Genomic DNA, 8,398 nt, shown 5'->3' with positions numbered 1-8,398 from the left:
GTTTATCATTACATGCGAAAGCTTTTGCAAACTTGAACTGCCAATGGTGTGGCAATATCTAACAGCTGCTCTCGTATTTTTTTCTTACTTATTTGTTTTGGTATAATTATTTGTTACTAGTAATACATACCTTTAATTTAGTTGAATTTAATGAAGGGCCATAATTGGCATCTCGTAACAAAACTCAAGAAAATATTACATGTGTTTATAATTTGATTTGAATGTTTTAGCTAAAGATTGTTTTCTACATCAATATCCATAAATGCCTATATATGACGTTCAACAAAAGTAAAATGCAAATGCATCAGCAGTTATAGTTTAATGTGAAGAATTTCCAAATAATAAACCAGCTTTGTACATAGATATCTCTAAGAAATTTCTTAGAAATTTCGATACTGTTATTTTCTGATCAAAGACAGAATGCGATTTCAATAAGCCTCATTCAGGTGGCTCACCCCAATAGTGACCCCCGGTAGAATTTTTTTATTTTCACATATTCTGTAGATTTTTTTATGCTGAATCCAAAAATGCAAAGAAAAAAGGGGGTCACCAGGCTCGTTTTCTCCTCAAATTGAAGCGAAATGTGCGATTTTGACCCTATTTCCAAACATGCCCACCCTTCCAACAATAACCGTTACATCAAATTCAAAGACTTTTAAAACCAAGTCAGTATGATTTTTATGTGAAAAAACATTAGAATTTGAAATGTAAACCTTTCCCTTGGTTGTTTTTGACTTAAAAATCCTTTTATTTTCAGATTAATGTCTAAATTTTGCATTTTCTAATTTTAGTTTAAGGCAAAAAATATTGGTTTATTCGATTTTTCGTAAAATTTCCCCGGTAGATTTTTTTTAAAAACAGATATGTCAAAGCTACGAACTTTTCGAACATTTTAAGGTAAAATAAAATGGGGGTCACCAGGCTTTTAAAAAAGTTACGAGCTTTTGTTTAACCCCTCTACCCCATAAGGTCTAATTTCATTGCACTCCATTAATTACTTAATTGTGAATTCTTTATTGATGGCTTTGATAAAATAATGTTTGTAATTATATCAATAAACGATTGCTGAATATAAATGTGGTTATCGTATTACTGTTTGTTATCAAAAAGTGAAATTTTGATTATTTTGGTGAAATACGGTAATTTTGTCTGGCGCGAGTTGCTTCCCTCTAATTTGGCGCTATTATCGGACCAGAGGAATTTCAAGGTCGCCATTGCCGAGCAGCATACTATATTGATGAATACGACCATGTACATGCATAACAGACATTGTGGCGAATATACAACGATGAAGGTAGAGTTATTACTTAAGAAAACATAGATTTCGATATATTAGGCAGTCAAATGTTATCTCTATAACGAAAAATACAAACATGGGGGTTGTCTCAAAATACTCGCTACTGGTCCGAGAACACAATTAATTCGTAGTGCATTTCTTTTAGAACATAAATGAAAATAAAAAAAATCCCACCTGCGCTTTCTCAATGAAATTTTTACAGTGTGTTGTACTACTTTTGGGACAAATTATATCAAAAATATAGAAAACTTCATCGCCTCTAACTCAAAATATGGACAATTTTGTGTTTAGAGTGTCTTGAAATCTTTTGACAGCTTCCGAAGTGCTAATTTTTAACCTTTTTCAGCTGGACCAAATCACTACTTTCCTGTAAAATTCTGGACCCAAATTTTTTTACAGTGTAGTTTCAACCCCCTACTTACAATTTGAGGCATTAAACATGGAGAAATAAATTTGGAAGGGGTATAAAAATTATTGGCAAGTAACCCACTGTTAACACTAGGGACTATATTCGTGAACAACGAAAATCAAGGGACGACAATTGTGGTCTCGGACCTAATAGGATAGAAAGAGTTGACAAATCTTAAAAAAACTTGGTATGACCAGAGCTTAATAAATTATAACACTGCTTGCAAAGTTTCATAACAATAGGATATATATTATAGACAATGTGCTAAATTCTATACTCATCTTTGCGTGTTAAATTTTGACGTTAAAATTGAATAATTTCAACTATCAACATTTTGGGATTTGAAAATTAAAATATTGCAAAAAAATACTTTTTAGATGCCCTAATATATCATTTATTATGTACTAAAAGCAAAAGAGTACTCATTTGATTTATCAGACTTAGCATAATTATTCAAAAGTCAAATTTATATCAGCCTGGGCCTAAAAATTGAGGTTTTTCAATGAAAGGGGGCCTTACATGAAGATGTAATATTTTCCAGCAATTTTAAATTTGTTAAACTTTTTGGTTATAAATAATCCTTACATATGTATTAAATGTACTTTAAATGGAAAGAAAAGTCACAAATAACATATCATATTATTTTAAAAGGGTCTTAAGCCAAGTAAGACTGGAAAGAAATAAGGGTCAATTTTGGCCATGCCACATATTTACATTAAAAAATGCATATTGAGGCTATAAGAAATAAAAAATTGTGTCTTTTTATCATTTCTATACTCATGTGACATGATACAACAAATCTGAGCCCAAAAAGGCTCTTGCAATTAACTTTTCTTACAGACAGTATGGTCTGATACAAAGATTTTTGCCTTTTTAATGAAAAACTTGAATGCAATTTTAGTCTCAACAGGCTTATATCTAAACCACTTGCTATCCTACAGAAGAAAAGAAAGATATTATGTGAGATGGAACAGGTACAATAGACATTGTAAAGTGCTTTTGATACAAATTTAGTGAGGTCTTTATTGTGGACTTCAAATTTTATGTACCAAGAACCCCACTTTTGACTTCATCCAAACAGGGCGTTAGACAAGGGTCATTTATACAACACATTTTGTACATATTGTCTGAGATAATGTTCTTTTCTGTAGATTCTGAGTTCATAAACAAGTAAAAGAACTAGATAAAGGCATATAAACACAAGTATTGACACATGAAAACCTGTCAGATAAAAAGTCAGGATGCCATGTATGCATCATTATTGAAAAAGCCTTAAAATGCCTATTTTGACCATAAAATGCCAAAATTGGTCATTTTTGCAGAAATTCTATAAAATAAAAGTTTAAATCCTTTAGTTTCATGCTATTTGACAAATTGAAACCATCAAATCATTTAGGGAAGTTGCCAAAGTACAGATTCTATATTTACAGACTTCACCTCTTAGGTCCGAGAACACAATTAATTCGTAGTGCATTTCTTTTAGAACATAAATGAAAATTAAAAAAATCCCACCTGCACTTTCTCAATGAAATTTTTACAGTGTGTTGTACTACTTTTGGGACAAATTATATCAAAAATATAGAAAACTTCATCGCCTCTAACTCAAAATATGGACAATTTTGTGTTTAGAGTGTCTTGAAATCTTTTGACAGCTTCCGAAGTGCTAATTTTTAACCTTTTTCAGCTGGACCAAATCACTACTTTCCTGTAAAATTCTGGACCCAAATTTTTTTACAGTGTAGTTTCAACCCCCTACTTACAATTTGAGGCATTAAACATGGAGAAATAAATTTGGAAGGGGTATAAAAATTATTGGCAAGTAACCCACTGTTAACACTAGGGACTATATTCGTGAACAACGAAAATCAAGGGACGACAATTGTGGTCTCGGACCTACTGTTGAAAATCACTGCGGCTGAAACCTTGCACGGGCTCAATTTCTGTTCCATGTTTAATATTATAGATCGTTATAGCTGGTATCTTATTTATGTGTTAATTTTACCTTTTACAGACAAGTTGTAAACATGTCTGGCCAGTTTTGCAAAATATCCGTGTGCAAACGGCCGATTGGAAGAGGAAGGGATGACATCTACTGTCATTTTTACGCTACCGTTAGCAATGGTTAGTGTCAATGAATTAGTCTTTTTTAATCATCATTTTTAATAACTTATTTCGTAGCCAAGTTAGGTTCATATTAGTCCGAGATTAGACCCAGCTTGTCTGGCAAAACAGCCGTTGGACGTCAGAGAAATCTCGGACTAGGGTCATATGTATGTGGGGTACCCCATAACTTCCATCGGGACAGTTTCTACTCCTTGACCCCAACTATATTTCCCTTCCCATTTTACTCTAAAATCCCCCCCTTTTTACTTCAATTCTTCCATCTCCTTGCCCCAAGACAAAATATATTTCAAAGATGCCCCCTTTTCCCTGCTCCCTCATTCCCCTGTCTCCTTACCCCAGTCCACCCCTCTATTAAGGTCTGGGGTTTGATTGACTTCTTTATTTTCTTGAGAATATGATATAATTGGCCTAATTTGTAAATGATAAACCCTACAGTAGGAGGCAAAAGAAGGATTCATCTTTATCAATCACAATTTGTTTACCATTAACCCCCCCCTAATTCTGTTAGGTATACAAAAATGTCTTAAGGTCTAGTAATAGAAGTATCAGGGTTAAACATGTACAGAATGCGGCCATAAGTATTTGTCACTTGAGATTTTTAGCTGTTCATATATATTGTATATAATATAAAAAAGAAGATGTGGTACGATTGCCAATGAGACACTATCCACAAAAGACCAAAATGACACAGACATTAACAACTAGGTGTATACATTTTTTCAAAAAAAAAATATTTTGGATTGATTTTAAGCATCCTGGTACCAATAGAAGCAGTATTATCACAGGTTTATTTTTTGGTTATATTTTTTTTGTGTCTCATTTTCATTATTTTCTGTTCAGAAATTCGATATACATGTATATTCAACCAAATTAAATTATAAAAAAATATTTTATGTTTTCTCAAGGGAAAACAAAATAAATGAAAACGAACCTATTATCAAATAAACACATATTAATTTAGACCATTTTAGTTCTTTTAAGGTTACCCTTGCATTGTCAGTCTTACCTACCAAATTTGGTTTCTGTTCTCCAACTTCAGTTTGCCTCTACCAATGTTATGAAACTAATACACAATTAATGCATATAGGCCAATTAAAATTAATTGATAGATTTTCATCCCCGCCCGCCCCTCTGAAATCTTCCCGCCCCGATTTTTTTTATTTTTGAAAAAAAATATGATTTCCAGATTTTGTTCATTTCCGTTACCGAAAACCGTCGATATTTCGTTTCGTGTAAAACTTCCTGTTGCAAATTTCGGTTTTTGTATTTCTTAGAGTATTCTAACTTGATGATTAAGTCGATATATTCTGCTGATCTATGATGACAACATCATTTACCGAGAATAAACTAAAAGATTGATTACGAGAAAGGCGTGAAATATTCGCTGTGTCCAAGAACGCAAATCGCCGTACACTATGTCACAAATGACAAATGTTTGTGAGTAAAACACCTTGGATTTAGTTTATTTATACAATGACTTTGTGTCAAGAAATTTGGACTGTGAAAGAAACCCAAATAGCGTCAGAATCGTGGAACACATTTGACTGGAATAAAGAAGTTGACACAAGCATGGACTTTTTAGATTAATGACCGTATATTGAGTTCAGCAAATCGACAAACATACGGATTTTTAATTTATTAATTAACAGCAAGCTCTTAGAAATAAATTTAGCCATGTCTTTCGTTTTTTGTAAAAGAAACCAGCAATCATCCTCTGTCCCTATACCCACGATAGAGTCATTAAACAACTCTGTTCTACATTGTAATTATATTTGCATCTTGCATATTAAGGACCAACCCTATTATTTCAACACTGTTTGAGTTTTCATTTTATTCTGTACTTATTGTACTTGTGTTGCATACCAATGGATTTGCTTCATTTTATTAGGACAACAAAACACAGCTTAGAAAGCAAAATATATTTCATGACGTAGGTAGTCCAACTGAAGAGAGCATTTCCTCACATTTCTGCTGTTTACTATAAAATAGGTTTCTAAAGCGGCAATTACATGTAGAACAGTGGTTGCCAATAGGAGATATATATTTACAAATTTGAAAAAGGGGCACCAGCATATGGAGTAAATGTGTTTCAATATTGATACGTTACTCTAGAGCTAGCTCAAAGTACATGTACACTGATTTTGTTGAACCAGGAATACTGCTTTCTCAAAAGTTGCTAAGACAGGGCTATGAATCATCAAATTAAGGTCATCACTCAATTTTATGGTTGCCATCATGAGCTGATTGGCCATAATGACAAAAGTGTGTCAGAAATCATATCTCAGTGATATTCGTCCTCAGTCATAACATCCTTCTATCATTACCGAACTGAAGAAAGAAATAACATGACGGGTGCCGTATACGGTGCAGGAAATGCTTGCCTTTCCGGAGCACCTGATTTCATTCCTGGTTTTAATTGGAGTTTGTGTTGTTTCCTACTTAGTACTTGTAACTGTTGGTGTAAATGTCTTTTGGTTTTATGAGTCTTTGGTTCCTCCTTGGTTTTGATTGCTATTGTCTTATACACGATACCTAATGGATGTATTTACATAATATAAGCTTATTATTACACTTGCATATATGATCGAATAACACGTGACAAGAAGGTTTCATATATATGAAATAAAATTTAAAAAATAAAATCCTCCCACCCGCCCCATTTTTTTCAAAATTTTGGATGAAAATCTAATTAATTTTAGTTGGCCATATATATGCTTACTACATTGTACCAACAAACACACATGAAGTTTGAATTTTTGGTGGGGTCGCTTTTACTTTTCTAGAGTTATGCCCCTTTACAAATTAAAAAAATGCTGAAATTTTGTACCTTTCTTTAACACAAGTTTGCTTCATCCAAATGTTCTGAAACTTATATGCAATGCTTACTACAACAACACTCAGATCAAGTACAAATTTGGGTGGTGTCACCCTTTTCATCCTTTATATGCAAGCCGCTGCTCATCTGTGTCCCATGGACACATTACCATTATGAACTAGTCTACATCTATATGCTTTTGAATGTCAATAATTGTTGATTTTCTGACAGAATTACTCTGATATTTAATTTCAGGCTGCAAGTACATTGCAAATGGAAGGAGTGAGCTTGGAATGTTCAACTTTACTTGGAAACTATTGGCAAAGTACTGACAGAATTTCATGAGAAGCCAGTATCATATTCTAGTCTTGCAACCGGAAACTATGCGTAAAGTGCTGAAACTTAAGAACAACATTCTATATGATTGTATATATGCAATATATGTTGCCACAATCCACTTAAGGAGCTAAGATCAACTATAAATTGGAACTACATGTATATGCTTTAGTGCTGTCAAAATCCTTTAAAAAAATCAAATCAAAAGGACCTACTTCACCTATATATATAGCTACCTGTCCCAATGATGAATACAGATCATATATATGAGTCTACTCTTATAAATAAAACAGTGAAGGACTTAGGAGAATAAAAATAAAGAAAATATAGAGCTGATCAGCTAATGATTGTACATGTACATGATGTATAAATGGCAACAATTCTTACATGTATACTAGTACATTGAAATTAATTATATTAATAGATGTTTTATAAATTTGATCTCATAGATATTAGAGGAATAAAATCAATCACGTTTCAAAAATTTGATTTAGTTGAGCCTTTTTTTTAACACCAGTTTTCATGACATATTATGGTATACCATTGACTGTCCGTCGTCAGCATGTCGGACATATACTCAAAAATAATAAATACTAATAGGTACATGTAGTAGTCAATATTGTGTAATCAATAGGTCATCTTCATGTATATTTGGTGTATGAAATGATTATTAAATGTCTTATCACAAATTAAAATATCAAATGAGAGGATGTGATATGATTGTAAATGAGACACAACAGACCAAATAACACAGAAATAACTATACCTGTAGGTCACCATATGGACTTCAATAATGAGTAAAACATATTCTGCATAGTTGGTTTTAAAGGTCTCGAAATGACAAATGAACAATTTAAAACATTTAAAATGAGAAAACTAATGGGTGATTTATGTACAAAATAATGAATAACAAATATGTCTGTCTTACAGGGTTTATCTGAACTTAACCTCATTTTCATGGACTTGTCTGTTTCTTGAATTCTAAATATGTTTCAAAATTTTTGGTTGATGGGATGATTGTTACAGAGTCCGACATAGGGTGGGGGCTCATTGGTGGATTATATTGCAAATAACTGAAGCCAGCCCCGCTTTGGCAGTCAGTCCCCACATTGCCACTAGAGAAATAAAATAACTAAGAAAAAAAAATTAAATCATGATAATTTCCTGTCGATATGCACATCTACATAGTATGTCCTTATTATCTACAAAGTTTCATGAAATTCTGTTGTGTGGTTTCAGAGGAGTTTCGATGACAAGCTGTTTGCAGTAGTATACTGCAGCAAATAAGTTCAAAGGGGCATAACTCCTAGAAAAATAATTCGTAATTTCCTGTCGATATGCACATCTACATGGTATGTCCTTATTATCTAAAAAGGTTTTATGAAATTCTGTTGTGCGGTTTGAGAGGAGATGCAGT

General features: G+C 32.7%; 1 long non-coding RNA gene across 1 annotated transcript; it reads left to right on the top strand.

Annotated features, from left to right (window-relative positions):
* The first annotated feature begins 450 nt into the window (after positions 1 to 450).
* On the top strand, positions 451 to 7,467 carry LOC143068436 (uncharacterized). Its single transcript, XR_012976169.1, has 2 exons — positions 451 to 1,294; positions 6,901 to 7,467. It is a non-coding gene; the product is annotated as an uncharacterized LOC143068436 (long non-coding RNA).
* The last annotated feature ends 931 nt before the right edge of the window (positions 7,468 to 8,398 follow it).

The sequence above is a fragment of the Mytilus galloprovincialis genome, chromosome 3 (genome assembly GCF_965363235.1).
Source record: "Mytilus galloprovincialis chromosome 3, xbMytGall1.hap1.1, whole genome shotgun sequence".
NCBI classification, from domain to species: Eukaryota; Metazoa; Mollusca; class Bivalvia; order Mytilida; family Mytilidae; genus Mytilus; species Mytilus galloprovincialis.
Note: the sequence above shows the minus strand (reverse complement) of the source record. Positions and strands in the feature narration are given on the sequence as shown.